This window comes from Lutra lutra, chromosome 5 (assembly GCF_902655055.1).
Source record: "Lutra lutra chromosome 5, mLutLut1.2, whole genome shotgun sequence".
Lineage (NCBI taxonomy): Eukaryota > Metazoa > Chordata > Mammalia > Carnivora > Mustelidae > Lutra > Lutra lutra.
The window spans coordinates 70095724-70102539 of NC_062282.1; the positions used below are offsets into that span (position 1 = coordinate 70095724).

The window sequence follows — 6816 nt, forward strand, 5'->3', positions numbered from 1 at the left end:
TAAATTTGGGATGAGAGCTAGGCAATACATTATTTGTGATATGGGAATTCATCTTGTCTAACAATGTGTCAAGTAACTTATACTTTGATTCTGATAAAAATTCTTTTTTTCCTCATATCATCTTTATTTTTTTTAAAGATTTTATTTATTTATTTGACAGACAGAGATCACAAGAAGGGAGAGAGGCAGGCAGAGAGAGAGGGAGAGGGAAGCAGGCTCCCTGCTGAGCTGAGAACCCAATGCGGGACTCATCCCAGGACCCCGAGATAATGACCTGAGCTGAAGGCAGCGGCTTAACCCACTGAGCCACCCAGGCACCCATCTTTATTATTTTTTAAAATTCTTTTTATTAACATATAGTGTTAGTTGCTTCAGGGGTACAGGTCTGTGAATCATCAGTGTTACGCAATTCATAGCACTCACCATAGCACATAGCCTCCCCAGTGTCCATAACCCAGCCACCCAGCCTCTCCCCCCACTCCCCAGCAACCCTCAGTTTGTTTCCTGAGATTAAGAATCTCTTATGGTTTGACAGAAATTCTTAATCTGGAGTTTTTTCCTAGATCTCAACATAAATGTTAATGAGCTCAGGTACAAGAAGTTTTCTGGACCTCAGAGATGAACCCCTATAACAAGATTCTAACACAATTGTTTAGGTAACCTGAAGAGAACAACCTGGTGACAACTTTTGTAGCCTGGCTTCACAGCCATTTGTGCTTGTGAATATAAATGAACCTGGAGAAAACTTCCAAACTCATTCTTTGAGGCCAGCATACTTTGATCCCAAAACCAAACAAAAACCCCACCTAAAAGGAGAATTACAGACCAGTATCCCTAAGGAATATGAACGCAAAAATTCTCATCAAGATACTAGCCAATAGGACCCAACAGTACATTAAAAAGATTATTCACCATGTTTATTCCTGGGCTGCAAAGGTGGTTCAAAGTGTGCAAATCAATCAGCATGATACACCACATTAATAAAAAAAAAGGAGAATAACCATATGATCCTCTCAACAGATGTAGAAAAGGCACTTGACAAAATACAGCATCCTTTCTTGAGTAAAACTCTCACAGTATAGGGATAGAGGGAGCATATCTCAATATCATAAAAGCCATCTATGAAAAGCCCACAGAGAATATCATTCTCAACAGTTAAAAACAGAGCTTTTCCCTTGAGGTTAGGAACATGACAGGGATGTCCACTGTCACCACTCTTGTTTAATATAGTACTAGCAGTCCCAGGCTCAGCAGTAAGACAATAAAAAGAAATAAAAGACATCTAAATTGATAAAGAAGTAAACTTTCACTCTTCACAGATGGCATGATACCCTATGTGGAAAACCAAAATGACTCTACCCAAAAACTAGTAGAACTCACACAGGAATTCAGCAAAGTGACAGGATGTAAAAAACAGTGCACAGAAGTCAGTTACATTTTTGTACACAATTAGATGGAAGAAAGAGAAATTAAGGAATCAATCCCATTTATAATTGCACCCAAAACCACAAGATACCTACAAATAAACCTAACCAAAGAGGTAAAGGATCTGTACTAAGAAAACTATAGAACGCTCATGAAAGAAATTGAGGAAGACACAACAAAATGGAAAAACATTCCACATCATGGATTGGAAGAACAAATACTGTGAAACCGTCTATGCCACTCAGAGCAATCTACACATCCATTGCAGTACCATCAGCATTTTTCAGAGAGCTGGAATAAACAATCCTAGAAGTTGTATGAAACAAGAAAAGAACCCAAAACCCAGATGAATGTTGAAAAACAAAACCAAAGCTGGTGGCATCATAATTCCAGACTTCAAGCTATATTACAAAGCTGTAATCATCAAGACGGTATGGTGGTGGCACAAAAATAGACACATAGGTTAGTGTAACAGAATGGAGAACCTAGAATTTGACCCTCAACTCCGTGGTAGCTAATCTCAACAAATCAGGAAAGAATATCCAATAGAAAAAGACAGTCTCTTCAACAAATGGTGTTGGAAAAATTGGACAGCCACATGCAGAAGAATGACACTGGACAATTTCTTTTACACTGTAACAAAAATAGACTCAAAATGGATGAAAGACCTAAATGTGAGACAGGAAAATCCTAGAGGAGAACACAAGCAGCAACTTCTTTGACCTCTGCCATAGCAGTTTCTTGCTAGACACTTCTCAAAGCAAGGGAAACAAAAACATAGATAAAAATATTTTTGCACAGGAAAGGAAATAGGAAATAGTCAACAAAACCAAAAGACAACCTACAGAACAGGAGAAGATATTTGCAAATGTCTTATCAGATAAATGGCTACTTTCAAAAATCTATAAAGAACTTATCAGATTCAACACCCAAAAAACAAATAATATAGTCAAGAAATGGTCAGAGGATATGAACAGACATTTCTCCAAAGTAAACATCCAAATGGCCAACAGACACATTAAAAAATGCTCCACATCACTGGCATCAGGGAAATAAAAGTCAAAACCACAATGAGTGGCTTAAATTAATAAGTCAAGAAACAGCAGATGTTTGTGAGGATACAGAGAAAGGGGAACCCTCTTACATTGTTGGTGGAAATGCAGGCCTATACAGCCACTCTGGAAAACATTGTGGAGGTTCCTCAGTAAGTTAAAAGTAGAGCTACACTATGACCCAGCAATTGCACTACTTACTAGGTATTTTTCCAAAGGATACAAATGTTGTGATCCATTGGGGCACCTTTACCCCGATGTTTGTAGCAGCAATATCCACAATAACCAAACTATGAAAAGAGTCCAGATGTCCATCAACAAATAAATAGATAAACAAGACATGTTATATATATATATATATATATATATATATATATATATATATACATATACATATACATATGTGTTTGTATAACACACACAATGGACTATAACTCAGCCATCAAAAAGTATAAAATTTTACTATTTACATCACCATGGATGGAACTGGAGGATATTATGCTGGGCCAAATAAGTCAATCAGAAAAAGAGTTATCATATGGTTTTACTCATATGTAGAATTTAAGAAACAACAGAGGATCGCACCTTCCACATGGTCATGCTGAACTAGTACCTGCACCTGGAATTGGGTCGCAACCTCAGCCATGCCTTCCGCCTGCCACTGCCTCTGGACCATGGACCCCCGCAAAGTAAGCGAGCTTTGGGCCTTTGTGAAAATGTGTAAGCAGGATCCGAGCATTCTGCACACCAAGGAAATGCATTTCCTGCGGGAGTGGGTGGAGAGCATGGGGGGTAAAATACCACCTGCCACTCATAAAACTAAATCTGAAGACAGTATCAAGGAAGAAAAACCAGATAGTAAGAATGCAGAGGAAAACATAAAGACAGATGAACCATCAAGTGAGGAAAGTGATCTAGAAATTGACAATGAAGGTGCGATTGAACCAGATACTGATGCCCCTCAAGAAATGGGAGATGAAAATGTAGAGATAACCGAGGAAATGATGGATCAGGCAAATGATGAAAAAAGTGACTGCCATGGATGCCCTAACTGATGGTGAACTACAGAAAGCCATTGACTTGTCCACAGATGCCATCAAACTAAATTCTCGCTTGGCCATTCTGTATGCCAAGAGAGCCAGTGTCTTCATCAAATTACAGAAGCTAAATGCTGCCATTGGAGACTGTGACAGAGCTATTAAAATAAATCCCGATTCAGCTTAGGCTTATAAGTGGCAAGGGAAAGCACATAGACTTCTGGGCCATTGGGAAGAAGCAGCACATGATCTTGCCCTTGCTTGTAAACTGGATTATGATGAAGATGCTAGTGCAATGCTGAAAGAAGTTCAACCGAGGGCCCAGAAAATTGCTGAACATCGGAGAAAGTATGAGTGAAAACGTGAAGAGCAAGAGATCAAAGAAAGAATAGAAAAGGGTTAAGAAGGCTCGGGAGAACATGAGAGAGCCCAGAGGGAGGAAGAAGCCAGAGGACAATCAGGAGCTCAGTATGGCTCTTTCCCAGGTGGCTTTCCTGGGGGAATGCCTGGTAATTTTCCTGGAGGAATGCCTGGAATGGCAGGGGGGATGCCAGGAATGGCAGGGATGCCTGGGCTCAAAGAAATTCATAGTGATCCACAAGTTCTTGCAGCCATTCAGGATCCAGAAGTTATGGTGGTCTTCCAAGTAGTGGCCCAGAACCCAGCAAATATGTCAAAATATCAGAGGAACCCAAAGGTTATGAATCTCCTCAGTAAATTGTCAGCCAAATTTGGAGGTCAAACATAATGCCCTTCTGACAAATAAAGCCCTTGCTGAAGGAAAAGCAACTTTGACCACCTAATGGATATTGTAGTAATACAAACCAGTGTACCTATGACCTTCTCATGAAGAAAGCTGGGGTGCTGTGAGGAGAATCCCTACCCCTCTGCTCCCCATGCAACTGAAACATTCTACAATGGTTTGCCATTAGGGTATTCATCCAGATAATGTTTTCCTACTGGAAACTACAAACTTTAAACACTTTTTAAACCTTAAAAATATTTAAAAACATATTAAAAGGGTGTGTTAGTCCCTACATTTTTCTTTATTAATCATTTCAGTTTTTTCCTTTGGATTAATTGGGCAAGGAAGATACTTCAGTTGGAAGATTTATTGCTCAGTTGTAACGAGTGAAAAAAAAAGGAGGCAAATAATACATTTAAATAGATAAAGTTTGAGTTGGAGATACGGTTTCTGAGGCATTTTGACTTGTCTTTTTTAATGATTTTTTTTAAAGATTTTATTTAGTTATTTGACAGACAGAGATCACAAGTAGGCAGAGAGGCAGGCAGAGAGAGAGGAAGGGAAGCAGGCACCCTGCTGAGCAGAGAGCCCGATGCGGGGCTCGATCCCAGGACCCTGCGAGCATGACCTGAGCCGAAGGCAGAGGCCTAACCCACTGAGCCACCCAGGCGCCCCTAATGATTTATTTTTTAAACACAGTTTATTTTGGTAGAACCATTGGGACCACCAGTATTGCAGTCAGACCTGGGTAGGGACCGGAAGTGCTTGGCGGGGCAGCAGCAACCTTATTCCTTTTATATAGTGTGCACCCTTGTGCAGATGCATTTAAATCTTACACTGTGGTCAAGGGATGATTTTTACATTGCTGCAGTTGACTTGGATTACTTAGCTGTGTTCTTGTTGGATATAGAAAATAAATGTTTTTGCATTATTTCCAAAAAAAAAAAAAAAAAAGAGGGAAAGAAAAAAAAAGAGAAAACAGAAGATCATCAGGGAAGGGAGGGAAAAATAAAATAAGATGAAATCAGAGAGGGAGACAAACCCTAAGAGACTCTTAACTGTAGGACATAAATAGGGTTGTTGGTGGGGAGGTGGGTGGCAGGATGGGGTAACTGGGTGATGGGCATTAAGGAGGGCACATGATCTAATGAGCACTCATTGTTATATGCAACCAATGACTCACTAAACTACCTCTGAAACTAATAATACACTCTATGTTAATTAAATTTAAATTTAAAAATAAATAAAGATAAATGAATGTGGAGGCATGAGTATCTTAGTGGGATAAAGTCACTCTGGAAGAAAAAAAATGCAGTTGAAGTAATGTATTTGGGATGTTTTTACAGTTTATATTACTTCATAAACATGCTCCCTAAGCATCTATTAACATCTTTATATTCATAGATGCCATCAAGAGAAGATGAACAATTGGATTCCCATATAGGTGTGATAAATGGTTGCACATGCAGTGATGATAATACAAGCTAGACCTTTAGCCATTTATTTCTGGCTTTACTGCTCGGAGATTTCAGCCAACAATTTCAGCCAACAATAATGTCTTTTGGTGATTAAAAATGTCTGCAGGGGACTAAAGATGATTTGAGGCAAGAGAGTTCAGAATACTGATTCTTCTTTAACCATATTTTATGCTCCTTCGTTATTTTTGGTAATAGATTTGATAAACTCACTGTATAGTTGACATGGAACATTTCATATGACTCTTATGCTGCTCACAGACACAATTTCAAAGTTACTATGCTAGAAAATATTTTGTCCAATGAGTAGGAATTCTCTCCAGATGAGTGCCAAAAATGTTTTTTAAAAAATACTAATTTATGAGAAGAAAAAAATACATAGTAAAATTTTTACTCTTTAAAAAAATATCAATTTATTTTGCACATCAGACATCCCTAAAGTATAGAAGAAAAGATCCTAATTCTGTGAGTTGCCTTTCGGGCTACTAATTGGTTCAAAAAAAGTTTTTAAATAATGATGAATGTGTTCACTATATCTACATCAGGTTTATCGAGCAGCCCCAAATCATTTTTTCCCAGGTGGGCAGTCTGCTGACAATTGCTTGTATTTTCTTTCCCTTTTTGGCATGATTTAACTCAACACCCTAAAAAAGTGAAAAACATTCTTATGGCATCATCTGTGAAACAGATTTGGAGTTCATTTCCATGCACTTTAACCTAAGGTCACTTTGAACCACCAAGAGGTGTGTACATGTGTATTTGTATTTGTGTTGTATGTATGTTATATTCATATGTGTGTACCGAAGGCCTGACCCCTACAGTACACTGAACGAGCACTGATCTGTAGGATTTCTGTAGTTTAGTGTATATGGCAGGTATCACACTAATCACCCTTAAGACAAAATTTTTGTATCTTAAACAGACAGTACCCTGTCTTTTCCAAGTAAAGTCTAGAGGTCTACTAGGACCAAGGAGGAAAGAAGAAAATTCATAAAAATAAAGGTTCCAGGGACGCCTGGGTGGCTCGGTGGGTTGGGCCGCTGCCTTCGGCTCCCGTCGTGATCCCAGGATCCTGGGATCGA

The 6816-nt window shown here is 38.9% G+C and overlaps 1 pseudogene; it reads left to right on the forward strand.

Annotated features, from left to right (window-relative positions):
- The first annotated feature begins 3151 nt into the window (after nt 1-3151).
- LOC125100508 (hsc70-interacting protein-like) lies at nt 3152-4262 on the forward strand (annotated as a pseudogene).
- Nucleotides 4263-6816: the final 2554 nt, after the last annotated feature.